General features: G+C 45.1%; 1 protein-coding gene across 1 annotated transcript in view; it reads right to left on the reverse strand.

Annotated features, from left to right (window-relative positions):
* Nucleotides 1–524, reverse strand: part of RPH3A (rabphilin 3A) — a 98,093-nt gene extending 97,569 nt beyond the window's left edge. The window contains exon 1 of the mRNA XM_032876238.1: nucleotides 175–524. The gene's annotated coding sequence lies outside the window, so the exon portion shown is untranslated. The remainder of the gene's footprint in view (nucleotides 1–174) is intronic.
* Between the last annotated feature and the right edge of the window lie 24,967 nt (nucleotides 525–25,491).

Below are 25,491 nucleotides of genomic sequence, written 5' to 3' on the forward strand. Positions count from 1 at the left end.
GAAAGAAAATTGTTCATTTGATTCCCCTACTCTTCCCAAAATAAAATCGAAGCGCCAGCATGCACACACGCGCGCTCACTCGTGCGCGCTCACGCGCGCGCGCGCACACACACACACACACACACACACAGCAACTACCCCTAAATCATGCAGAACCAAGATGAAAAGAAATACCACTGACAGAAGAAGAGAAAACTCAGACCAGTCAGTGGACAAGGCAAAGGCAGTGGCTCCCTCAGACTGCCCTCCACAGGGATGATGGTTTTCGTTTGGAGCCCTCTCCCCCCACCCCCTCTTCCTCTTTCTTTCTCTTTCTCTCTGTCGTCTGTCTGCGTCCGCGTAGGCAACTCCGGGCTGCTGGCAGTAGACGAATCAATTGCTTCTCCAGTGCCCGAATCAGTGGCAGCTGCCACCACTGCTGCAAAACCCCGTGTGAGCAAGGGAGGGGGCAGCAGCTTCCCCGTGCAGGGGGAACCAAGCCGGCCTCCCACCCGTGATTTATGTGCGGGGTGCCTGGAGAAAGAGAGGTGGGGGGCCAGGAGGAGAGGTTGGGCGCACCAGAGATCTCCGCTGGTCGAAACGGCAATCAGGAGATTGGCGATCAGCACCGCGGACAGCGCTAAACTGCGGCGGCGGAGGGATGGGCGGGAAGCGAACCCTCAGGCAGCGAAGTTAAGTTATTGGATGGTTGGAGCAGAGAAGGGGGAGTAGTGGGGGGACGGGACTTCTCGACATCATACAGTGAAGTCAGTGACAGCCTACCTACCACACACTTGTTCTAATATTGTCGCTCACTCTCAGAGCCAGGAGCTGTAAGTTCACAGCCCCTTTCCCACACACGCCCCCAGATTTTCATTCACTGTTGCTCTCTGCTGGGAAAAGTCTGACCCCAGTGTGGGAGCTTCCAAATGGCTTTTACCCCCAAAACTCAGCCCAGCTGACTCGGCCTCACCCATATTGCTTCAGATTTCTGACCTGGGTCTTGAGTGCCTCAGAATTCAGAGCATGAAATGCTTAAGGAACGAAAAATTCTAAGGGGCTTATTTGAATAAGCATCTGACAGATTTCTGGGAACCGGTTCTGGCCCCCATACAACCTTGGAAAAGTCACTTAATGTCTCCGAGTCCCAACTATAAAATGAGGATATGACTATCCAATTTTCCTAAACATAAAAAGCAACAATAAGAACACCAAAGCTGTGGGCTGCTAGGATACCACAACCTCCTACAATTCAAATGTTTTGACAGAAGGAGAAAGTAATTGACAGCCAACCCAGGATGGCATGCACCAAGCCTCACCTTTCAGCATGTGGTGTGAGAGGGATAAAGTTGGGAGATTATAGGAGGTCTAAATCAGACAACTGAGCCTTGGCCAAAGACCCATCCCCAAAAGATCTGAAGTGAAATCACTGTATGAACAAGGAAATAAAACCACTGAAAGGAGAAATATACAAAGAGAAATTGACTCCCATTGACATCCCACAGTGTTCCAGATCTCCAGGGTCCTCTTCTTGCTTACTATGGGAAAAGGAAAGGAAATTTTAAGCTGACCAAGATCTGAAAAGTGAAGGAGAACTCTCTTACTGGGGATGCTTTTCTAAAAAGTGTCCCACTCACATGGCCCAGGGTGAGCTCCTACATTCATCACTTAATTCTCCCTTGAAAGGAGAATTAAAATGTTAGAGTCTTAGCAATCATTTAGAGGTTCACTTTATAGATGTTCATGACCATCGTGATCACGATGATGGTGATGATGGCGATGATTATGGTGGTGACAGTGGTGATGGCTGCTATCATTTATTGGGAACTGACTATGCACCAGCCATTCTCCTACAAACTTTACATGTATCAACTCCTTCAATCTTTGCCATGACCCTTTGACGAGACTATTATTACTTCCATTTTACAGATGAGGAAACTGAGCCTCAAGAAATTAAGTGCCTTGCATAAGGTTACACAGCAAGTGGCAGACATAGAATTCAAACCCAGGGTTGTATGATTCCGAAGCCCATGCTTCAGAATGTCTCACTCTGAGAGTCAAGTTCAAATATGTTCTATAAATTTTTTTTTGGCAGATCTCTTTGAATTGTTTCTGGGAAGACCCTACAACAGAAGTTCAATCCCCTCACTTTACACATGCAGAAAGTGAGGACCAGAGAGGGGCAGTGACTTGCTCATACCCAAAGAGCTAGGAGGTGGCAGAGTTGAGTCTGGAACTTAGGCCTTTCAGGTGCCAGAGCCTATGTTCCAGCTCCTAGGACAGTGCCTGGCACATAGTAGGCCCTCAATAAACATCTAAAGAGTGATTCAAGAAGAGAGAAATTAAAGTCACACAGGATACTGATTGTAGAATCAGGACCCAATATTTCCCAAGTCTTTTGGCTCCTAGTCCCAAGGAACATCTACCCCATCTCACAGCTTCCAGGATTAGACACATGTTCTGGAAGGGTGTCTCTAATTCACATCTCCCTTAGGAAACCAAAATAGCTACCACCTGCTAAATGCCTAGACACCTACTGTGCGCTATGCAAGGCACTTGACACTATCTTTGGTTTACACAAGTGCATGAGGTGCATGCTATTTGTTGTCCCATTTTCAGATGAGAAGACTGAGGCTAGAGCATGCGAAATGAAACCCCAAAGTTCACAGCAGGGATGCAATCCCAGATCTGTCTGATTCCAAGGCCTGTGTCTTTGCCACCCTGTTTGTCTTCTTCCTCAAACTGGGCCCCCTAGAGGCCCCTGGTAGAGTGAAAAGGAGGCCTGAGTTGCCCCACACACACATCCTGGTTTTAACCAGAGCAGCTATGCTTTTAAGTCTTTTGCATACTGGACATCTGCCCAAGCCTTCATTGAAACGACTTTGCAGCAAAATTTAAAAACAATAATATGGTTGAAACCACAGCTCTACACCATCCCCTATGACCACACCATCTAGGAATTAGCCCCACCTTCCCAGGGATTTTGCCCCACCATCTGCACCACCCTCGTCACCATCTCTAAACCCTGGTTCTGTCCTGCGAGCTCCAGGAAAGCTCTTAGTTCAAAGCACTGGCTGCTGCTGTAAGCTCCAACACCAGGGAGATACCCCCAAACCAGACACCTCAAGCCTCAGCCCAGCCAGACTCTGATCCTCTCAAGAATGGAGCAAGGCCGTGGGATTTCTCAGGGCCCCGGATTCAACAAGCTGCCCCATCCTGTCCTTGCTCTGCTGAGGCCAGAGGCAGCCCTCTAAGTCTCTCCATCACCCCCAGGGAGGATGGGCAATGCTGGTGATGGTTATAATTACAACCACAAAAGCCACCCACTATGTTCTGGGCGACTCATGTGCACACTATTATTTCATCCGCACAACCATCCTATGTGTTCAGATGGAAATAGTTTTATTGCCATTTTACAGATGAGAACACTGAGACTTAAATGCCTAAAGCATACTAGCCCGAGGCCATTTCATTCATAAGTGGCGGAACTAGGATTTGAACCGAGGCCTTCTAAGTCTGTAACTATTATGCTATCTGGCATCCCTAATTATAACTGTCGCTCCCATTTATTTTTGGTGTTTATTATTTGCCCAGTGATGTCCTTTATCACTCCAATGATATTCTCGACTTAACTTAGCACAATGAAGCTTTACCCATCTTAAAGATGAGGACATTAGTTAGGCACAGAAAGGTCAGGTGACTTGCCCGAGGAACACAGCTACAAAGAGGGGGAAACTTAGGGGGTGAATCTAAACACTTTCAGACCCCAGGGTGATGTGCTATCTCTCAGGGAGATAGGTACGGAGGTAGCGCAGAAAGAATGCTCTCATTTCACTTGGCAAATGGGGCAGAATAATGGCCCCCAAAGCTGTCCATGTCCTAATCCTCGGAGATGGGTGCTCTGTTGCCTTGTATGGCAAACAGGACATTATAGATACGATGAAGTTAAGGATTCTGAGATTGGAGAGGTTATCCTGGGTTATCTGAGTGGGCACAATGTAATCACAAGAATCTTCCCAAGGGGAGAAGGGAGGAGGAGGGTGAGGGGGGTGGTGAGGTCAGAGTGTAAGACTGAGAGACAGAGAGACGAAGACAGCACAGGGCTGGCCCTGACGATAGAGGAAGGGGCTGCTAGCCAAGGAATGAGGGCAGCCTCTCCAAGCTGGGAAAGCCAAAGAAACAGATCTTCCCCTAGAGCCTCCAAAAGGAGCATTGCCCAGCCAAAACTTTGATTTTAGGACCTCCAGAGCTATAAGATAATAAATCTGTGTTGTATTAAGCCACTGATATTGCTGTTCAGTGTTGTAGTAACCACGGGAAACCAATAAGGCACGTTTGCCAGCGAACCCGTAACGAGAAGCCCAGAGCAAACCCTCCTTAGCAATCTTAACTGAGCTCCCTCTGGGCCAGAGGACCGGGTATTTCCACCATATCACAGTTGTTCTAAACCACAGTATGTGTGTGTACACACACACACACACACACACACACACACGTGCCTCTGCGTGCATGCGCACACAGACAGAGGCCCTACAACAGAAAGGACTCAAGCTCAAAGCTCTAGCCGGACCACCAGGCTCTGGGCACTGCTGAGGCACAGGATGCTTCCTCCATCCCCCCTTCTCTCTGACAGCCTCTGGGGAAATGCTATCAATAGGAACACAAAAGGGAAGAAATGTCACAGGGCAGCTTTCCAGGATCAGTCAAAGATAAAACAAGTAAATGGAGCAGAGAGACAGGAGAGTAAGAAAAAGAATTGCTGGGTCCCTGAGACCAGCCTAAGTTCCCCCACAGATCCCTTCCCGCTGAGAGGCATTTAGGGGGCTCAGTCGGTGAAGTGTCTACCTTTGGTTCTAGTCATGATTTTAGGGTCCTGGGATCAAGGCCTACATGGGGCTCCCTGCTCAACAAGGAGTCTGCTGCTCCCTCTCCCTCTTCCCCACCGCCCCCTTCCTGCTTGAGCACTCTCTCTCAAATAAATAAATAAAATCTTAAAAAAAAAAAAAAAAAAGATCCCTTCCCACTGAGAAAGAGGCAAGTCTTGGGGAAGCCTGTCAGTCCCCTTAGGAGAAAATAGGGTAATTACAGAGAAGACACTGGAACTTGGTAAGACAAGTTTTTAATGACAACTCAACAAGCATTATTTTTTGATCAGCCAGTTCAGTGTTACCAGGCAAGGCACTGTCAGAGCAAATAAGCCTGGGCTCGCTTTCCGGTGCTCTGGGCTTGATTCCTGGCTCTCCCATTCACTAGCTGTATGACCTTGAGCGTGTCATCTGCACGCCCTGTGCCTCAGTTTCCTTGACTCTAAAATGGAACTATGATAACTTCCCCACCTACCTACCTGTGTGGCCAGGATGTTTCATTGAGCTAACATATGTGAACAAGTGTCCCTTTCCCCCTTGCAGAGTCTAGGTAAGTGTCCAGCCCAAAACGACCAGAGCTGCCGGGGAAAGGGCATTCGCAGAGCCAGAGTGATGAAATGGTCAAAAGGCCAGGTTTTAGGGTAAGGCTGCCTAGGTTCTGATCTGGCTCTGCTCCATAAACACTGTGGCCTGGAGTAAGCTGCTAAACCTCTCTGTGCCTCAGTGTCCCCATTTGCAAAGTGGGGGATAAGAGCCATACCTCGTCACATGGCTGTCATTAGGATCACAGAAGCAAAAATATATAAAAGCATTTAGAACGGTGCCTGGGATATAGGAAGCCCTATGTGTGTCATCTTTATTTATTACTTTCACTGTTGTGATGATGATGGTTATCGACAAGATGCGTTTTCCGCAGGGCAATACATGGTGGGCTGAAATACAAAAGATGACGTGAGGGGGTCTGTGGAGACGTATTCTTTTGAGGTCTGAATGTTGCATATTTATTTTAAAATGCATCAGAAAAATATTGTATTCCCACATCCCATAGCGACAAAACGTTTGCTTGTATACGAATGTGCTTAAATTGATAGAATGTAGGGCAAAAATAAGTCTGCTTTCCTCTTTTATTTCCAGCACCTCAATGGGATTATCTGCCCCAAAGTAAGCCCTCTGGGTGTGTTGGGTTCACCTAACTCCCCTCCCCAGAGTAACTGCATCTCTCAGTTATTCCAGTAAATCCAGAAGCAAAGTCTTATGCCAAGAGGATGAAGGAAGAATGCAGGATCTTCCCTCTCCCAGGCCCCTTCCAGAATCTGCTCCTGGTCTATAAAGAATAAATAACTAGCAGTGATTGAAGAGTGACATTTGTGTGTCCCTCATCTGAGCTATTACAATACAGCTACCCCTCTCCCAGGGTCCGGCCCCCATGACCAGCTCTCCCATCGCACCAAATATTCCAAGAACACAGCTCAGTCTTGTGCATCTCTGAATTCTCAGGGCCCAGAACAAACCTGACATCTGGTCAATGTTGAATAAGTGAATTATTCTTAGAACGTTTGATGCCTGTATCTTTTATCTTACTGTAATCTCAGACAGGGGGAACCTGACCACCCGAAATTGCACGGTTACTTACAAATGGCATATGTCAGTGGTTCATGGGATCCTCCAAGGAGCTCCCACAGCTTCAAAATGAACAATTTTAGGAAGACCTGGGCCAGGTCATTATCCCAGATGATCAACCCCAGAGTTGGCAGCCATAGGGAAAGTGCTGAGCAAGCTGGGAGAAGCCAGGAAACCTGCCCGAGGAGTAAGATTTGAGCTGGTTGGATTTGAGTGAGTGGGAAAAAAGTGTAGACTGAAAGAGCTGCTTCAGAGAATAGCTCTGCAGATGGGACTCCCATCAAGGCATCAGGGATGGAGGGGACTGACATTTCCAAAAGTAGCTTTAAGCTGTGATGGAAAAGGAATGAATCCAGGATAAAGGAATGGCAGGCACGTGACTTTAGGAAGGGAGGTCAGGAGAGGCAGAGGTATTTCCTATCCCGTCTTTCAAAGCACTCTTCCAAAAAGACCCTCTGGCTTTTCTCTGAAATGAACAAACTAGATTCTTCCATTCTTCCAGCCCTCTGTCAACAAGTCCTAGTCATTAGCTAGTGTTGGGGAGGGAGCAGAGGGAGAGCTGGCTCCTCATTTAGTGGCTTAGCTACTCGCCAAGCTCGTAGCAGAATAGTTGAAAGGGAGTTAGCTTTGAGTCTCACCTCGTCTACACATTGTGACCTTGGGGAAGTCACTTCACCTCTCTGAGTCTTAGCATCCTTGTCTGTAAAATGCGACAAGAGTAACACCTACATCATTAGTTTATGGGACCATTCGAAGAGACAAAATACGTGAAGGGCTTGGTATAGTCCGTAAAGTGCTGGCACACAGTAAGTGCTTAATACATGAGTTGATGTTGTTACTATTACTATTATGATTATTGTCATTACACTCTGCCAGATGCTGGAGATACTCTGACATGAGGACGACTCCACTCCTTCATGCTCCAGGCCAGCAGGAGAGTTAGAAAAGAGACCTCCAAATGCCAAAACAGAGTAGCAACTGCTAGGAGACAGCCATGGACAGGGTACTGGAGGGAAGACATGTGTTTCTGTGATGCATGGCGGCGGAGAGAGGAGGAACAAAGTTATCTGTGCTGGAGACCTGGGAAGTGGGTAGGGTGGCAGAAGTGGGGCAGGGGGCACGTCCCGAGCGTTTTCCCCTCCTTACTCCAGTCTTTGCTCCAACATCTGGGGGACACCTTCCCTCCAAGGAGATTTCTCCACAATGTACTTAAGTAATCCTTATGTGACCCCACAGATACCCAGCAGGCTTCGAAAAAAAGAGGCTAGCTCTGCCCACAAATCCCATTGGGCTAAGCAGGCAAGGCAGGGCAGAGTGGCACAGAGATGGAGGGGACCGACGTGCAGAGAAGCAGAGTAGCAGTCAGGTTAGCTGGCAGGAGGGAGTAAACTGTCACAGCCTTCCTGGGGACGGGGGTTGATCCAGTACTACGTGTCCAGACGGTAACAATGACACACACTTACCATCTGACCCATTAGCCTCTCTTCTGGAATTGAATCTAAGGACATAATTAGATGTATACACAGAGATGAGCATAAACAGCATTCCTTATAATAATGATAGACTGGAGAAATGACCTGCCAGTCCAGCAATGGGAGGGTCATTTGAATAAACTGTGGTACAGTCCATACCAGTGGCCAGGAAGCAGCCCCACACTGGGAGAGTCTTGATGGAACTTTGAAGAGATGTAACCTCCGTACTTAAAAAAAACAAACAACAACAACAAAAAAAACCTACAAGATCATATATATAGTTTGATCCCATTAATAAATAGGGTCCTTGAGAAGACAGAAATGCAGGGAAGGTCCTTCTACATGCACACTCTATCCCTCCTTCAAAGTCCTGGCTGGTCATTCATTTATTCAGTCAACAAACATAGGTTGAGGTCAGACTTATGTGCCAGATGCTCAGGATACAGAAGGACGTAAAAGTGACACCCTCCCTTCTCTTGCCAAGCTTTGAGATTCGAAATTCACCTCTTTCTCTGATTACACCAGTCCAGACTGAGGTTCCTCTTTTCTGGTCCCTAGTAGTCCCCCCAGAATTTACGAAGGATGATAATAGCAATTTCCCAAGACCTTAGCTAACTTCCTTATGTTTAGGGTATTGCATCTCTGAAGAGTAAATCCTAGGATTGATCTCCATGTCCCAGATGAGAAGACTGAGGCTCAGACCAAATAAGATATTTGTTCGGATTCATACATTACCATAGAACGAAGCAGGAACTCAGTCTAGCCTGTCCTATGTCAGATCCCCCGCCCTCAATCACTGTGTTTGTGCCAAACAAAAACTTAAGGACTTGCTTGGGCCCAACACAGGGCACCTGTCCGCACTCCCAAGAGTCTTTCCTGACTCCTCCCGACACCGCTGGACCCTCCTCTTCTCTGTCCCCAGTGCGCATAATTCAGGCACCATAGCACCCTGTCGCCTTCTACCGGGATCTCCAGTGTGCGGGGAAGGAGGACTCTGACCACCCTAAATTGCAGGGTTAGTTATAAATGGCTCATGTCAGTAGTGAATGGGATTCTCTAAGGAGCCCCATGACTTCCAGATGCTGCTGTCCATGAACAAGGTTAGAAGGATCTAGAAGAATAGACCATCATCCCAGAAGATGAGTGGCAGACCTGCTGGATATATCCAGGTATCAGTTCCTGGGGAAAGGGGGCCACATATGTCTCTTATGTCCTGGACACAGGGTCTGGCATAGGATAAATACCAAATAAATAGTTCATGAATGAATGACTGAAAAAATGAATGGAAAGAAGCATCATTTTTGCCAGCCATTTATTTCCTGGATCAAAGGTTTTCTTCCTCGGGGCCAGACGCCTATGGTTCATGGAGCCTTGCACCATCATCACCACACCCAGGAAACTGCAAAGAAATGGAGCAGAAAGAAATTTAGGCCACTCACTCACCCATGGCCCCTCGCATGGCCCCGACCACATGGAAGGGGAGGCTTGGAGAAAAGATGAGGACTGATCACTGCAGGTGAGGTCAGCTGCATAGCCCCTGCCCTAGCTGCTGCTCCTAAAGGTGCAGCCACATGGAACATTCCTGCTCGCTCAGACAGCAAAGCCAAGAAGCTCACACCAGCCCTTTCTAGAACAGGAAGCAAAGAGAGAAAAAGCCCCAGGGGACATGAGTCTGGCTGCATTTGAAAATGCCTACTGGTTTTTCAGGGAAACCAGATAAGTTCCAGAGAGTACTTTTCACAAGCATTTTTATGTCATTCTCAAGCCTTGAGGGGCATCAAAACAAGATATCACCTCTCATGGACCAATCCTGATATTCCCATAATTCTTTGCAGGGAAAGGGAACAGAGGTTCTGAGCCTCTGCATCCTCATCTGTAAAGTGGGAGTGAGGGGGTCTACATTCCTAGATGTTTGTACGAATCAAAGGGGACTGAAACACACAAAAGGACCCAGCGCAGAGCTCAGTGAATGAAAACCGTTCAGCAAATGCCTGCTTGGTCTGAAGGCAACAAAAATCACCCAAAAAATGCCAGTGTTTTCTGGAAGAAATACCCCTTTCCAGTCTAGCAAGATTATGTCTATCACCCCAGCCTCTCAAAAGAATGGACGCAGGACAGGTAAGTTTTGAAGGAAGAAGGGGGAAACTAGGGATCGTGAGGTGTTTTGTCAGATGTCAGGCCAAGGTGGGCTCCGAGAAGAGAGATATTATGAGGGTGCTGGACACACAGAAGGGAGAAAAGTGGGTACAGACAAGGAATAAAAAAGTAAGATGTACTAAAGGAAGGTTCTGCTCATTTCCCTGACGACCTCAGAGCACACTGGGGAAATTGAGGTGCGGCATCAGGAGTCCTGGGTCATCTTCAGCACATATTTGGCTGCAAGGAACAGAAACTCCCTCAGAAATGGATCTCATGGAATCCAAGGTCCGGCCTCCTTGCCACCATCATCTGTTGCCTGGACAACAGCAGTTGTCTGCCTACAATGCATTCGCAGCACATGGCCAGTGCCTCAAAGTCAAACCAGGACATGCTATTCCTTTTCTTGAAACCCCCTCTGGTACCTCTACTTATTCTAAACTTATTCTCACCTGACCTTTGCACCAGCCGTTTCTTCTGTCTAGACTTACTTCCTCCTGTTCTTTGTATAGTGGGATCCTTTGTTGTCGTTCATGTCCTAGTTTAGGTCACCTCCTCAGAGAGGTCTTCTCTGATCACCTCCCCTTCATTGTCCATTTTAGTTTTCTGCATAACACTTATCACCACCTGATGGTTTATTATTAAGTCACATAGATTATCTGGATAGAGTATTTCTCTTATTACAATATAGGTTCCATGAGAGCAGACATCTAATGGTCACAGGTATATGCCAGCACCTAGAAGAGTGTCTAATATACAATAGATGCTCAACAAAAATTTGTTGGATGAATGGATGGATGGATGGGTATGTGTGTGGGTGGGTGGGTGGATGGATGGATGGAAGGATACATGGGTGGATGGATGGATAGATTGATGGGTACATGGGTGGATAGATGGACAGATTTATCCAAAAATAAGATATGAAATTTAGCCAGACCTCATATGATGTCTGGTACACCATAAACCAAGTGTTCTCCCTGTCTCTGAGTGGCCCTGGGTATTTCTTTGCTCTGCTTGCCTATCTCTTGTCTCTCTCTCTCTCTCTTTAAATGCACTTTTTATTTTGTAATGATTTCAGATTTACAGAAAAGCTGTGAGTCCTCATATACCCTTTGTTCATCTTTCTTCCTAAAGTTAACATTGTACATTATCAGGGTACCTTTGTCAAACCAAGAAATTAGCATTGGTACAGTACTGCTAACTGACTTCAGTTGAATTTCACTAACATCTTTTTTGGTTGTTCTGGGCTCTGACATGGCCTTTAGCCATCGTGTCTCTTGGTGTCCTTCAACCTGGGACAGTTTCTGTCTTGCCTCGGTCCACATGACCTTAACACTTGTGAGGAGTACTGGTCAGGTATTTTGTGGCATGTCTCCCCATGTGGGTTTGTCTGATGATTCTCAAGATTGGACTGGAGTCAAGGATTTGGAGGAAGACTCCCACAGAAGGGAAAGCCCTTCTTATCACCTCCTATCAGGGGGTCCAGATGTCGATATGACTATGTCTCTTTTCCAGCCACTTTCCTTGGATTTGAATATGACCCAAGTCTTCTTGGTCAGCATTTCTGGGCCTCTGCTATCTGAACACAAGCTCTGTGGATTAATTGGCTCAGCAGTGCCCATGGGGCTGGGGATGGGGGTAGGGTCACAGAAGACAAACAGAGAGAACCAGAAGGATGACTGGTTCTTTTAGGACAGTGTATCCATTTACCGGGGATGTTATGATTACCACCAACTGGATGGCTAGAACGATGGTTTGATTTATTCCCTCACAGTTCTGGAGACTAGAAGTCCGAAATCAAGGTGTCACAAGAATGTCACACTCTCTCGAAGGCTGTAAGGAAGAAGCTGTCCCATGCCTTGCTCCTAGCTTCTGGTGGTTGCCAACAGACCTCAGCATCCTTTGGCTCATGGCTGCACCACGCCCCCTCCCCCCCCGTCTCTGCCCCATCATCACTTGGCTTCATCCCCCTATCTCTTCTGTGTCCATGTCTTCATCTCTAAGGACAACTGGATTTAGGGCCTGCCCTAATCCAGTATGACCTCATCTTAACCTAACTAATTCTATCTGCAAAGACCCTATTTCTAAACACAGATACATTCTGAGGTTCCAGGTAGACATGAGCTTTGGGGGATGCTAGCCAAGTCAGTGCAGAGGGCGGATGATAGATAGGGAGGCAGTGGTCATGCTCTAAGTCCAAGCTCTTCACTGACTCGTGGAGCAACCAAGGACAAATCGTTACCCCTCCTGCCAGGCCTTCTCCATCCATAGAATGGGAGAAGGTGATGACAATATTGTTTGCATAACAGGGATCAACTAAGCTGGCAACTGTTACAGCATCTTTTAATCTGTGATGTACTTTCGTAACTCTAAGTTTATTATCTGTGGCAGCCATGAGAATGCCTTGCAGACCTCCAGCTACAGGAAGCTTAATTAACCAAGGGCCCCAGCTGCTATACTCTCAAATCCATTGGTGCAAACGAGGCCACACTTCCCATGGGCTGCTCCCAGCCAATGACTGAGTGCAGCAGGGATATTAAAACAGGCCTGATCCAGGGAGACAGGCCCTCCTCTGGCAGTGGCTGGAGGACTCCTGACACTTTGTGGAAGATTCTTCAGATGGCAGGAGAGTCTAAAACACCCCCACCCATCCTTCTCTCCCTCTCTCCCTCACTCAGGGTCTGATGGCTCTCCACAGCTTTCTGACACTCTTCCTAGTTTTCTTCCACAGGTGTTTCTCCTAATTAAATCCTTGCACATTTAGTCCCATCTTGGTGTCTGCCTATTGTGATAACCCAGACCAACACATCATCCCAGAAATCATCCCTTACCTTTGACCAATCAGCAAACATGTCCCTGATCCTGATTACCCTTTAAGTAAATCACATCCTCACACCCATACTTGGTCCATGAGGTCCAGAGACAGCTGATCTCTCCCTCTACTCCAGGGGCTGGCACATGCCCAAGTGTGACCAATCCTTCCACTGGATTGGCCACAATGGAATGCTTGGTATAGAGAAGGGCATGTAACCTGACGCAAACCAATTGCTACTACTTTTAGGAAAGAAACACATCTTTTACAGTGGGGCTGCCACGTTGGTAGAATGCAAGCCTAGAACTGCCAAGGAGCCTCTTTGCCACCCTCCATCCACCCTGACACTGAAATCTATGCAAAAGACAGTGGGATGTGAGAAACTGATTCCTGATACCATTGTTTCAGCACCTGGATCCAGCCATGCCTGAAGCTCTTCTACTTGTTGATAACATATGTCAATATAGTCCTTTTTTAAATTTTTAATTTTTTTTTTTTGCTTTTTTGCTTCACCCTGTTTGAGTTGAGTGTTCCAACTAAAAAAAATTAAACCCATAATTTTCCCGACACGATTCTTCAAAGTAAGGACCAGGGATTTTGGCTTCTGGAGAAGAACTACAAAGTCAAGTAAACATCAAGGATGGACAAAATGGATTCTTTTAATTCAATGTGTGAACTACTTTCAGAGTGTCAGAAGGATTAAAGAGAAAAAAGAAACAACCAAAGAAGCATCAGTGGGAGCCAGTTTGGCTTTAGGCTGCTTTTTAAAGAAAGCCTCTCCACAATTAGGGTTTCCAAATATAATCCCTCTCTCGTTCGACAGAACCCAGTACCTAGACAGCTACTTCTAAAAATAAGAGAAATAAAATCTGTTTTCTGATGAATCATAAACACATTTCATCTCTGGTTCTTCTCCTGTTTTGGTATGAAACTCAGAAGAAAGTGTTTCCCTTCTTTTAAAAAATTAAAATTTGTGGAGATTTCTATCAATAAACTCGTTCTGTTCTTCTCCCTAAATGTATTATTTTTTACAAACACTCCCATTTGGATGGGGAGGCTGATATCAGACCCATAATATCAATCACTATTGAGGTTGATCCTACATAGTGAAAAACATCTTGGTCACTCTTTTCTTGGCAATAGATAAGAACCCCAACAAAGCTGAGACTCTGTAATCCCTTTTCTCTTAGCCTAACAATAAGAGCACCCAGCCTGCTGAAGCACTGTGAACAGGACTACAGAATTTAGCAAAACTGTGGCCTGTGAGGTATTTCTAACTCAAGGCTCAATCTCTCTCCTTTGAAAATAAAATATGAAATAAACCATTAATGTTTAACTGGAAGCATCACTAATTAAGACTAATTAACATAAGGAGCCCTAACTTCACTACGCAATTCATTCCCCTTTCCTGAGTAAATGCAAATGGCAAATGGAAGGTCTGTCTCCTATCAGGACCCTTCTGCCCCTCTTTCAGATGTGTCTCCATCCCTGGCACGGTTTTGATGGCAAAACGCAAAGGCACCTACATGTTCTTTAAATAGATCTCTGCCCTGACTGCCTTGACAGCTAATGGCCAAAGGATGCTAACACACAGTGGCATCTGTGTTCGCAAAATCAAGGAAGTTTTCCATCAACTGACTTGTTCCTTTATTAAGGGGAAAAGCAATCAGGCATACAGGAGCAAAGCTGACTAGGGGATTTGAATCTCCGAACTTCACTGAACAGATGCCCAGGGATGAGGTGGACTCAAATCAGTAACAGTAATAACCACCTTAATGATCCCGGCAACAGCAACGGCGGTAAGGTTATCATTTCCTGAGCACCTTCTGCAAGCTTGGCTCAGAATTACTGCTTTATACGCATGATCTCCCCGAATTCTCACAATTAACTCTAAGAAATAAGTGCTAATATTATCTCTGCATAACAACATGATGGTGGTAGTTGGTTGCAAAAGTGGCCCTAATTCTTCCTTCTCCTATACCCATAGCCTTTGTGATGTAACCCACATGGCAGTGTGACCTTGCAGCTCTGTCCTTCAAGAGATGAAGTTGATTTCTCTGTCCCTCGAATCAGGCTGGCCTCTGCCTTGCTTTGGCCAACAGAATGCCAAGATTCTGGACTTCAAGGGGACCTTTCAACCTCTATCTCCTGAAATCCTGCCCAACAATAAGCCCAAATTAGCCTGTTGAGAGATGAGAGGCCCCATGAGACAGAACAGAGCCCAGACAAGGCTATCCCTGACCAGCCAGCTCCCAGACACCCACAGCCCATAAGCAAGCTCAGAAAGATTAGCCAAACTCTGTCCAGTTTGTCATTTCTGCCCAGGCAAGCCACAGACTAGTGAGCCGTTATAAATGTTTACTGTTATGTGTCACTGAGGTTTTGTGGTTGTTTCTTACATATCATTACTGTCCAAACAGACTGATACAATGAGAAACCTAATTCATGGAGAGATGAAAGTGACTTCCTAGCAAGTTTCTTAGCTCATAGCAGGGATTCAGCAAATGCCAGCTAAATGAGTAAATGAATGAATAAATGAGTTGGAAACAAAATCTAGGTCTGTCTGACATGACAGTCTGAGCATTTGACTAATAAACTACACCAGAATGTATATATCTATCCTAAGTGACTTTATTCTTTGAGAATTACCCAGCACAGTACCTGGATCAATAAATGCCCCTTCAGGGGCACCTGGGTGGCTCAGCTGGTTAAGTGGCCGACTCTTGATTCTGGCTCAGGTCATGATCTCAGGGATATGGGATGGAGCCCCATGTCAGGCTCTGCACTCAGCCCCATGTCAGGCTCTCCACTCAGTGGAGTCTGCTTGTCCATCTCCCTCTGCTCCTTCCCCTCCAATCTCTCAAATAAATAAATAAATGAAATCTTTGAAAATAATTTAAAAAATAAATGCCCCTCTCATTTCTTTTTTTTTTTGACACCCTTGATTTCTCCCCAACCTGTTTAACTCAATCCCCGCCCTATTATAAAATCTATAGAGAAAAGAGGAAATACACAAAGTGAAAAAAGATGGGTTTGACACCATTATATCTGCCCCTGGTGGGAAAAAATAGGTTTCAATTCAACTTTTCTCTGTTTTTATGTGTTCAGTATAGCTAGGTTCTGCCCATAACCCACCTTTGATCTCTATCTTTTAATTCGCAAGTTTAGACCATTTGCATTTATTATGATTACTGATCTATTTGAATTTCCCTCTATCATCTTATTTTGTGCTCTTTATTTGCCCTGCTCTTTGCATAGTATTTGCTGGTATGCTATGTCCCCCACTGCCTGTAGGGAGGTTTATTAGAAGGGGGCGGGGAGACAGAAAGTTACCCTCCAAATTGAGAAGGCACTTTGAGACCAGAAAATGAAAGAAGTGACTCCACACCATCTACAAAAGTTTTTATTCAAGGTAACTTACTGACATGGTGGGGATAGGGTGGAAAATGATCCACAGGAGCTGCAAAGCTACTCTCTGCAAAGTCCAGATCTTAGCCCACAGTTTTTATAGAGTGAGGGGGCACGCAAAAGGGCACTATAGTGAGATCAAAGGGTTTGCATGCACCTCAAAGGGCTTGTATGCACGTAACTGACAGCTAACCCTAAATCAGATCTTGTGGTACCACCTGTGCTTGAGGAGGAAAGGCTGTTACCTCCAATAGATTCATGGGAGGCCAAAACAAGTCTCCTCCAAACCCAGCCTTGGAGGGCATTTCTAAAGTGTGTATATTAATCTCCAAGACCCCAGAACACACAGCCCCAAGGGCAGTTATAGAACAAACTTGAACAAGATAGAGGGCCAAATATGGGAGTCATAATTGCCAGCACTTCTCCAAGGTTGTATTTTCTTCCTATTCTTTCTGTAATTGCCTTCTGTTTTTTAACACATGTATGTGAACTCATCTAAAATGAATCTACTTCTCTACCCTCCTCCAAGACAATGTCTTAGAATAGTTTGAGTCTAACTCTTCCCTACTGTCCTACACATCTAGGTCTGTTTTTTTTCTCTACCCCTCAAAGCAATCACCCCGGCACACTATACAACTAGATACTTACCATTTACTTATTATTACATCTTAAACATATACTATGTTCCTTATACAACTCTATATTCCTCAAAGGATTTTCACTCTCACAAACCCAAACCTTGCAAAGTAAGCAGTGGATATATTATGATCAGGATAGGAGACTGAGAAGCTCCAGGTCTTGGAAGGGTAACAAACCACGACAGGGAGCCCTGGATGGAGAAGCCAGTTCTCTAGACTCTCAACTCAGTGATCTCAGAAGTCTCCAGGACACTGCCAGCTAAATCAGGTATAGTGTCCCCTTTTCATAAATATTCTGCTCACATTTCATCATAACACTTTGCACGCCAGTGACAGTCTGAGAACTTGTCTCTCATGCTTGAGAGAGTTCTCTGTTCATTCCAAACTCTGGCCTAATTAGAAATTTTTAACACAAAATATCTATTTATCAACATCTATATATCTATCTCTACATTTATCTATCTATCTATCTATCTATCTATCCATCAAGAGCTAGATATTTTTTCACAGCGTGTCATCTTCTTTTGTCAAGCATGCTTTGTTCATCTCAGCATCTTTTCCCTCCCCAGGACCTTTCAAAGCAGACTTACTCCTTGATTTTCCTTTCTAGCAGCCTCAGCCATCCCCCACCTCACCTTTCCTTTCACTGTGACCTGGTGGTGATGTGGACAACAAAATGGACATCTGTCCACTGATGCCAGGAAATGAAGGAAGATTCTGTGGAATGCTGAAAACCAACTTCAATTAAAAAAAAAATACACCCCTACTACCTCCTGTAAAGAGCTTTAATCTTTCTCTTCAGGGGATTAAAACATTTCAAAGTAGTGAATGAAAACTCATTTAATATCTCTGTTCAAATATGTTCCATCAGCCTATAGATTATTTTAAAAAAAAAAAGATGAGAGTACTGAATGTGAGAAAAAATAAATAAACTCAATTTGTGCTAGCAATCAAAATTTCAAAGCTGGGGTCAGGTCTCATAATGGAAAAGAAGAGGGAGATCTTTTTCACACCAGGGAACCAATTTCACTGTCATTATATTTTACTTCCCTTTGCTTCTGCAAAGCCCCATCTCCCAACAAAAGGTCTTACTCATTTTCTCCTCCCCTTTAAATTTCTGAACAAGCTTAGGAGAACAATGTTTTAAATGACAGTAAGAGCTAACAATGATTGAGCACTTACCATGTGTCACCCACTAATCTAAGTATTTGACTTATTATTTAACACATTCAGGGCCCACATAAGACTATGGAGGGGGCACCGCTAGTATTCCCACTTCACAGCTAAGGAATTTGAGGCACAGAGAGGTGACATACCTAATAGGTGAAGAGGCAGGATTTAAACCCAAGGAATCTGGCTCTGGCATCCATGCTCCTAATTACTCCACTCCATGGCCTCTCAAGGCCATATACCATTACCGTCCCTTGAGATAAATCACTGTCCCAGCCATCTTCTGTTACTCTCCCTTGCCCTCCCCGGCACACAGGAGCTGACCTATACACACTGCATCACTGGGCTCCTTTGCCCATTGGGTTTATCAGTGGGAGGCTCTGACAGGAGATCAGAGTGTGAGGGGAAAGAGAAATTGGGGTCTTTATTCCCATGCCCCCTCCTGCAGGGTCACCACAGGCTGGTCAACTGCCTTGGCGAAATGCCACATAGCCCCTGTCAGGTGGCTGTCTCCACAACTTTCTCCCTCCAGGTGTGGGTAACTTCTCTCTCTCCTTGCCCGCCCCTTAATACCTAGAGGTGGCAACATTCTCCTGCTGGTTCAGATCCCTGGCCCAATACCCAATCTGCCAGATTCCCTAAACCCTTCCTACATCCTTGTAAATAGCCCTTTTATACTCCGCAGATTTTCTGCCTCGAGTATTGCTCTGTCCCTGCCAGGGCCCTGGCTGATTTGCCCATCTAAGACAATTCATCAGAATTTCCTCAGACTATCACTTCACAGATGGCAAGGATCCTGTCACTACAGGGAGAAGGATTATTTAGTACCCTCAGAAAATGGTCACTGGTCCATTAGTACCTCTTCTGAGACTAAATGAAAACATATATAAATCATCCTTTCTAGAACTATCTATGGAGTGCCTTCTAGATATTAGATACTACACTGGGGACACACCAGCGGATGGGACAACCTGGGTCCCTCCTGGGGGAAGTATAAACATTAGAGGGAGATTCAGGTCACATACAGAGAATACATGAGAACCAGAACAGCACTGTGGTTGTGGATAGTGATATGAGGGAAGGGATTCCAATTGGAGATCTCCCCAGACGTGCCATATTCGAACCTGAAGGATGAGAGGACATGGTCATGCACTGGGGGGAGGGCAGGTATAGGGAGTGATTGTGACATAGTGTTCCAGAGGAAATCATGTTTTGGAAGACCCAGAGGCAGGAAGGACAGCAAAGGTGGTGGACATAGTAGGGATGTGGAGATTGGGGGTAGCAGGGATGTTGGGGGGTGGTGCTCAGGAAAGCAGGAAAGGGGCATTTTCTCACGAATTTCCACCAGCTCACGTCTGACAGGAGATGGAGTGGAACTGGGAGCCGGGAAGAAGGGCTCAAGGGGGTTTTAGCCTCACACTAGAGATGAAAGGGAAAGGAGGACAGCCAGTAAGAGGATAGGAATCGAAGGGGGACTTTCTTTTTTTAATTTTAGAGTCAGAGCAAATCATTCTAGAAAGTAGCTTCCGTCACTGTAGGGCAGTGTTTTTCAGACTTTAAGCCAAGACCCACAAGTTAGAACTACATTTTACATCACAAGCCAGCTCATACGCATGCACACAGATGGGTGACTGAAGCCAAAGTTTCATAAAACAACACTTGCGCATACCACCAGTAACGTTCTCCGGTAGGTACTATTCTATGCCGATTTCTACCCATTAAACTGACTTGATAACTCACTAATAGAGCTCACTTCTTGCTGTGAACACCAATACTGAAGACACAAGTGGAAGAGAGTATTGCTTTTTACCATTGTTATTTGCTTTTACCCTTTTTATTTACTTTTACAGAAGTACAGTTGACACACAAGGTTACATTAGTCTCACGTGTGCAACACAGTGATTCAATAACTCTGTATGTCACACTATGCTCACAAGTGTAGCCACCATCTGTCGCCATGCAACACTGTTACAATACCATTGACAATATTCCCTGTGCTGTGCCTTTCATCCCCATGACTTTCTCATTCCATCACTGGAAGCCTGTACCTCCCACTCCCCTTCACCCATCTTGCCTATTCCACTACCCAAGGCCCTCTGGAAACCACCAGTTTGTTCTCTGTGATTATGAGAGTATTTTAAAGATTTTCAAAAATGTGATAATACGTTATGTTGATGAGCATGGGGGGAAATGAGCATTCTCATATACTATTAGCGGAAGCAAGAATTAATGCAATTCCATTAGTGGGCCATTTGGCCGTCTTTATCAATATTTTAAATGCATATGCCTCTGACTCAGCTATTCCACTGCCAGGAATTTCTTACATATTTATTCACATATGTGCCCAAAGATGGATGTGAGAGAATTCACTGTGTCATTGCTTGTCGTGACCTCAGGCTGCAAACAATACAAATGTCCAGTAGGATGCTGATAAAATGAATTATGGGAGGGGCGACTGGGTGGCTCAGTGGGTTAAAGCCTCTGCCTTCGGCTCAGAGTCATGATCCCAGGGTCCTGGGATCAAGCCCCACATCGAGCTCTCTGCTCAGCAGGGAGCCTGCTTCCCTCTCCCTCTCTCTGCTTGCCTCTCTGCCCACTTGTGATCTCTGCCTGTCAAATAAATAAATAAAATCTTTTAAAAAAATGAATTATGGGACACTCTTACAGAAGTCTAAGCAACCATGACAATAAATGAGGCAAGTTTATATTAATTAAAATGGAAGAAAGTCCAAGATGTATCATATAGTCGAGAAAGCAAGGGCAAGAGGCTCTCTCCCATGTGAAGATGCCGAGAGAAGCCAGAAAGAGGCCTTATCCAGGACCAAATTACTCAGCACTTTGACCATGGTCTCCTAGTCTCCAGAAGAGTAAAATATAAATGCCTGTTGTTTAAGCAGCACCCCTAACCCAGGCCAATGGTATTTTGTTATAGCAGCTCAAGCCAACTCATAGAAATAGCAAGAAGTATTTAAAAATATAAGAAACAGGGCGCCTGGGGGGCTCAGTCAGTTAAGCTTCCGCCTTCGGCTCAGGTCATGATCTCAGAGTCCTGGGATCAAGTTCGGCATCGGGCTCCCTGCTCTGCAGTGAGTCTGTTCTCCCTCTGCCTCTCCCCACTACCCCCAACCCCTGGCTCATACTCATTCTCTCTCTCTCTCTCTCTCAAATAAATAAAATCTTTTTAAAAAATATAGAAGAAACATATATGTACTGACATGGAAAGAACTCATATACATTTCTGGATGGAAAAAGCAAGTCGCTGTTATACTGTTATAGTATCATACATTTATGTAAAACGCACATTCCTATAACAATATGCATATTCATACACAAATGCACAGAAAATTATCTGGAAATATAAACATCTAACAAATGACAAGATACTCAGGGGCAAAGAAGGGTCACAGTCAAAGGGGATATTAGCTTTGTTTGTAAATTTTTATTCTTTATAAAAAGCTATTTCTGTATCACTTATGTAATTAAAAACGATTTCAGGATATATCCCCTCCACATGCCCAGAGAAAACAGACTAACCCCAAGCTACATAAACAGTCAACCTCAGACCTACTTCTAGAATCTGAGTTCTAAAATCTGCCTTGCAACTCAAGATTTCTTCCCACTACCATTCAGTTCTCCATCTTAATTCTGGAACCAGCAAAAATGACATTCTACTCAGGAGAGAATAGGGCAGGACTTGCATCCCAACAGACACCAATAAGGACATAATGTTTTTGTGCAGTAAACATAACATGGTTAGATCTCAACAAGTTTAGCTAAGACAATTAATTTCAAAGCTTTACAGCTGACAGCAATATACAAATTAGTTTCCACATCAGCTTGAGGAAACTAACTTCATTACAATGAGGAATTCAGAAGGGAGCTCTGATGCCTTTTTAAAAAGTGAGATGAAACTTCAAAGTGAGATAAAACTATTTTCTAGATCAACTTCATAATGATACCACAAAGGTGATATTTATCTCAAAACCCAACACCCAGTAGGGATAAGATGGAAGGAAGAAAGAAGCCTCAAAGAAATGTCAGGTTGAGATCTGCAAGAGACATTCATGAGAGGAAAATAAAAAATATTAAAGGTCTCAAAAAGTTTATTATAAATTATAGCAAAAGCTAACATTGATTTATTCAGTCAAAAAAATTAGTATTGACTGTGCCAGGCACTGGGGATAGAAGAGTGAATAATAAGACACACCAAAATCCTGCCTTTGGTGGAGCAGATATCTTGCCAATAAACATAAGTGCTCAAACAGTCTGGGCAGGTGGACCAGGAGTATCAGGTTAGGAGACTTGGATGCAAAGCACACTGAGTGGTCAGGGAAGGTCTCACTGAGAAAGTGACATTTGAGCAAACACCTGAAGGAGGCAAAAGAGTAAGCCTAGCAGGTATCTAAGGGAAGTCTGTTCCAGGCAGAGGGAGTGGCAAGTGCAAAGGTCCTGAGGTAGGGACATACCTGGTATATATTCAAGGAGCAACAAAAGGCTAATATGGCTAAAGTGGAGAGAACAAAGGGAAAATCCCAGAAGATGAGATGAGAGAGGAAGCCAGGAGCCAGACAGGATAGTGCACTACAGGCCATTGTAATTACCTGGGCTTTTATTAAGAGAGATGGGAGTCATAGAAGAGTTTAGAGAGCAGGAGTGACATGAACTTACACAGCATGGGATACTCTGGTGGGGAGCAAGGGGAGAGGTGGAAAGAGCAGTTGGGAGGTCACTGTAATAATCCAGGGGAAAGAGGGTTCACTGAGTATTTACTGTGAGCTGTGGTCTTTACATACCATAGCTTCTGGTTTTATTTGTCTTAATTGAGATATAAACTACATACCACAAAATTCACCATTTTCAAGTGTACAATTCAGTTGTTTTTAACATATTCACAGGTTGTGCAACCATCAACACTCTCTAACTCCAGAGTATTTTCATCCCCCCCACAAAAGAATCCCTGTGCCCATTAGTAGTCATTCCCTCTCCCCCATCTCTGGAGACCACTGATCTACATTCTGTCCCTCCAGATTGGCTTATTTTGAACATTTCATATTAATGGGATCACACAAGACATGGGCTTTCATCTCTGGCTTCTTCTTTCACTGAGCACCACGTTTTCAACGCTCCTCCACACTTTCTTTTTTAAGGCTGAAGAATATTACAGTATCTTATTAAATGCCCACAAAAACCCTATGAGGAAGAAACTATCACTATCATGCCCACTTTTCAGACAGGGAAACTGAAGCCCAGAGAGGTCAAGTACATTGCCTAAGGACAGCCAGGAGAAGGGAAGACTTGAGACTGAACCCAGAAGTCTGGCTCCAAGGCTTGCCCACTTGATTATGTTCACTGCCTTAATGAATGAATGGTGAACCTTCATCAGTCCCCTCGTTGGACTGGGGAAACAGAGGACCTGATTTCACAGAGTTTGAGCAAAACTATGACCAAGACTCGGATGTCACAACCTCCTGTTCGGCTGGGGTCCACTTTAGATGTTCTTGTGGCACAAGAGGGACCTTCTCATTCTGGGTGGAGTCAGATAAGACAGGGAGAGTGGACCTGGCAGAAGTGAGACCCTGGAGGTGCGGATGGTGGGAGAGAGGGGAATACCAACAGTGCTGCCTTCCCCCACTGCCTAATTCACAAATGTCAGTGCAGCTCAAGAAGAATTTACTAGGCACAGACCATGTATAAGAATCCGTGTGAACAGTGGTGTCAATGTCAACAAGATATGATTACTGCCCTTAAAAAATTCCCAGGGCAGTTGGGGAAAGGGCTATCGCAGTGTTACCTCATGGTAACACTGATGGTGTTCCTGACTCTGCCATCTTTGCATGCTACTAGGAAGCTGGCATGGTGTTGGGTACACAGCTTTCCTCCAACAGACATTCGCTGAGAAACATCTATATATTTGAGATGCCACCAATTCCCCTTGGTTCTTTCTTATTAACCCTGCCCCACCTACAGTCTTCCCTGTTGCCCCAGGAACACTTCCTGATACAGCCTTTCACAGGAATCCTTATCTCAGGTCTGCTTCTGGTCACCAATCAAGCCCGGAGGTAAGCTCGCTTGTCATAATCATGATCATGTCACAATCACTACCATGTCATGTCATAATGCCATAATCACTATCATGTCACAATCACTGTCACTAAAGCTTACTGAGCACTTACTATGTGCCAGGCAGGTATTACAAGCAGTTCACCTGTATTTGCTCATTTATTCTACGACACCGCTATGAGCAGGTGCTATTACTACACCCTGTTTGCAGATGAGGAAAGTGAGTTGCAGGGACTTGTGGCTGCATAGTCAGTAGTAGCACAACTAAGATCTGAACCCAGACAATCTTTCCAAGCCTGGGCTTTTAACCATCTATGTCTGCTGTCTTTGGGGTAGGCTTGGGGAACACAACTGGTATTGGGGAGGCCAGGTGCCAGACACAAGGTGGCATCTATGTACAAAGAGAAAAAGGAAACAGAAAAAGCACTGAGGGAAGGGCAAGAGGCATATCGCACAGGAAGTTGTCCGAGAAGACATCAGAAGTCTTCTGTTGTAATAAAGCCCAGCCATAGTTCTTACCAATGAGTTCCAAAAGATTTCCCTGATTCCATACAACCCCCTTCATTTTGACATGAGATTCCTTGCATGAATTTTTGTTCCTTGGCACTGAACTAATTCCTATATGTGCCAGGCGCTGTGTGTAGTAAGACGAGGTATGGTTCCTACCTATGGTCAGCGTCAGTGTGAAGATCTTGGTTTGGGGTTTGTTTTTGTTTTGAGACCATATTCATAGGCTTCTATGGTAGGTTAACTCAAGCATTACGCTGAGCTCTTTACATGCATTCTAGGGGGCAATCACTGTAATCAGCTCCATTTTACAGACAAGGAAATGAAGACTTTGAGATGTTAAGTCCTTTACACAAGATGATGGTGTTAAATGGCAAAGCCAAATTCGGCTTGGATGTGACAGGCTCTACCGGCCACTGTCTGAAGCACTAAGCTTCCCAGCACTGTGTGTCCATGCTCTGCTCCGTGAGGCACAGTAGGAAGCAGCGGGGTCTTCACTTGCCTTTGCGCTCAGCAGAAATAATCTCACAAGCCATGCATAGCTTCTTAGGGCTAACACTGGGGGAAGCTGGCCTTTCTTCCAAAAACACTGTAATTGGTGCATCAAAGAGTCATAACACACAGTTACAACATCACACCCTCTACCCTACCACTTCCATGCTGAATCATCTGTTGACTTCCCACAGATAAGCTCCTCCCTGACTGGCTGGGACCATGCAGACAAGCAGCAGGGATATTTGATGAGTGGAGAATTTTCAGTGAATACAGAGTCTTCAGAGGGACCTGATTTGTCCCTCTCAAACCAGAAGCTGAAAAATTCCTCT

Source organism: Lontra canadensis, unplaced genomic scaffold (genome assembly GCF_010015895.1).
Source record: "Lontra canadensis isolate GAN:19392208 unplaced genomic scaffold, GSC_riverotter_1.0 scaffold58, whole genome shotgun sequence".
Taxonomy (NCBI): domain Eukaryota; kingdom Metazoa; phylum Chordata; class Mammalia; order Carnivora; family Mustelidae; genus Lontra; species Lontra canadensis.